We start from the raw sequence: 3531 nt of genomic DNA, 5'->3' as shown, positions 1-3531 counted from the left end.
TCCAAGACCCCAGAAGTCATAAATAATGGGGGATTCCGGGCTCTACCATAGCCAGCTTTAAAGAGAGTTCACATACAACACATATGTGTTCGAGTTCACACAAGAACTTGAAGCTTCCTCCTTCCCCATGGAGAAGGCTTGGGAGCACGCATGGCGTCTTGCACCTGCTCTTCTCATCACCAGCTCCATCTTCAGCCCCAGAGGAAGGAGGCCCCAGAAACAAAGTCAAAAGAAAACCTGGTCTGAAACAAGTTTGCTTGAATCTGAAATTAGAAACAAGGTCAGGTGGGGGGCGGGGCACTCACGAAACTAAATTCAGAGGCCAACGCCTCTAACTGATCTCAGGGAGGAAAAGCCAAACTAGGCTTTGTCGGTCAGCATCCTTGGTGCAGGCGGGGCAGGAGGGGCAACGAGGAGGTCTTTCCCTCCACCTCTCCAGTTCTTCATCAAGGGACTCTATTTAGCCTCCTGCCACACCTGCCCTTGCTGGGCACCCACTCTGGCACCTGCTGCTAGTGGCTGCTTGTGGGTAGTGCTTACTTGCTGACGGGAAGGAAGTGTCTCCCCGCTGACAACACTGGTTTCATTTGAGATTTCCAAGGCTGGGCATCTCACTCTGATGACTTTAAAAATATAGATAGATACAATTTTTAAAGGTGTGTGTGTGTGTGCCCTGAGGCCATCTGGAAGGTGTGTGTGTGCGTGCGTGGACTCTGAAGCCATCTGGAGTTACTGGCAGTTTTGAGCTGCCTAATGTTGAGTGCTAAGAACTGAACTCAGGTCTACTGGAGGACCAAGCAATTGCTCTTAACTGTTGGGCCATCTCTCTGGGCTCCTTTTAAATTATAATTTTGTTATGTGTTCCAGGTTGGCCTGCAATTTGCTAGGTATGGCAGCTGGCCTCAAATTCCTCATCTTCCTACTCCGTCCTCCCAAGTGATAGGAGTGCAAGCATGCCAGTAGATGTCTGGCTCTGACGGCCATGCATTATATTACTACTCTTTAGATGTATTTTCTTTTTCCTTAGAAAATTATGCAAAAGTGCTTACAAATCATACATCTAATGGATTAATAGCAGGAATATATGAGTCAGTGAGATGGCTCACTCAGTAAAGGTACTTGCCACCAAGCCTGACATTTTGAGTTTGATTCTCAGAATTCATGTGACAGGAGAGAACTGACTCCTGAGAGCTGTCTTCTTATCTCCCTATGTGTGTTGTGATATGCACAAGGTTGCATGCATAAACACATACATACACGTTTTTAATGAAGTAAAAACTGCTTCTATAAAGGAGGCTGGGAAGATGGCTTAGCTGGTAAAGTGCCTGTGAGCCTGCGTTCTGATACCCAGCACCCACATAAATGCCAGGTGCAGAGATACATGTCTGTAACACCAATGTTGCAGGGGTGTGGACGGGGTAAGGATGGGGTGAGGATGGGCAGATCCCGTCAAGTTGAATCAGTAAGATGATGTTTAATGAAAGATCTCTGTCTCAAAGTAAGTCAAGGAAGACACCCAGTAATAATAGGAGTAATGACAGGTTGGTTCTTGGCCTCTATATGTGCGCACATGCACACACACACACACACAAGCACACCACAAGCATACAAGCACACACACAGAACACATACACATCAGCACTCACAAACACACAAGCCACAAGCACACACACATAAAACACACACAGCACACACACCAGCACAAAACACAAGCACACACACGTGCACACAAACACAAGTCACAAGCACACACAGAACATACACAAGCACACACATATAGAACACATGCAGAATACACATATAGCACACACAACACACAAGCTACAAGCACACACACATAGAACACACACAGCACACACATGTGCACACACATACCAGCATACACAAAAACACAAGCACACACACGTTCACACAAACACACACATATCAGCACATACAAACACACCACAAACACACAAGCACACAATACAAACAAGCACACACACAAACACACAAGCACACACATATCATACGTATAAACACACAAACACACAAACACAAACACATACATATCATCACGTATAAACACACAAACACACCACAAACACACAAGCACACACATATCAGCACATACAAACACACAAACACACAAGCACACACACAGAACACACACATCCTCACACACAAATACACAAGCACACACAAACATACAAGCACATAAACACACAAACACACATATACACAGAGCACAAAAGAGAGAGAGAATTATAACTCCATACTAAAAAAATTAAACAGCTCTACAATAAAATAAAAAATAAAAAAAGATGGGTAAAGGTGGTGGAAAGGGATGCAACTCAGTTGGCAGATTGCTTGCCTAACATGCACAAGGCGCTGAGTTTCCTACCTGGCACAGAATAAAACTGGGTGTAGTGGTGTACACCTGTAATTCCCACACTCAGAAGGCAGAGGGGCAGGAGGACCTGAAGGTCATTTTTCCTTGACTACGTAGAGTTTGAGACCAGCCTGGGCTACGTGAGATCCTGTCTTAAAAGAGAATGTGCAAAGAATCTGAACAGTCATTTCTACTAAGAAGATATACACATGACCAATATGCACATATTGTTTAATTAAAGTTTGTCATTCAGTTATTTGTCGTGTGCTTGTGGCTGTGTGTGTGTGTGTCTGTGAGTGTGCACGTGTGTGTGTGTCATCACAGGGATCTCTGCTTCTACCATATGGGTTCCTGGGTATCAAACTCAGATCATCAGGGGTCAGACTTGGCAGTGCATCCTCTTAGTGCTGAGTTCTCCTTCTTTCTTGCCAGCCTGCCACGATGCATATTAAAATATATTCAACATCAGTAATCATTAGGGAATGTCAAATCTAAGCCATAAAACAAATTATGATGGCATATCCATCCATCCATCCATCCATCCATCCATCCATCCATCCATCCATCCATCCACCCTTACATGCACATAATGTTGGGATGTGGAGAAATTGAAACCCTTCAATGTTGCTGGTGGGAATGCAAACTGATGAAGCTACTGTGAAAGGTCTGGTTGTTTCTTAGAAAGTTGAACTGAATTATCATATGATTCTATAATTCTGCCTATAGGTTTACAGCTGATAGAATTGAAATCAGGGATTCAGAACCTCTTACAATAGCCTGAATAACCGAAATTCCCCAGTAGAAGACAAGATTGATGAGACATGGTGTATACAATGAAATAGTATCGGCTGTACAGTGTATATACTCACACAATGGGATAGCATTGGCTGTATGGTATACATGTGGTATACACACAATGGAATAGCATTGGCTTATAGTGTACACATAGTATACACACATGGTGGGAAAATATTGGCTGTATGGTGTACACATGGTCTACACACATGATGGGATAGCACTGACTATATGGTGTACATATAGTACACATACAATGGGATAGTATTGGCTGTACGGTGTACATATGGTCTACACACATGTTGGGATAGCACTGACTATATGGTGTACATATAGCACACATACAATGGGATAGTATTGGCTGT

Source organism: Microtus ochrogaster, unplaced genomic scaffold (assembly GCF_000317375.1).
Source record: "Microtus ochrogaster isolate Prairie Vole_2 unplaced genomic scaffold, MicOch1.0 UNK29, whole genome shotgun sequence".
In the NCBI taxonomy this organism is placed as follows: domain Eukaryota; kingdom Metazoa; phylum Chordata; class Mammalia; order Rodentia; family Cricetidae; genus Microtus; species Microtus ochrogaster.
The sequence above is the reverse complement of the archived record's forward strand: the minus strand, read 5'-3'. Positions refer to the sequence as shown.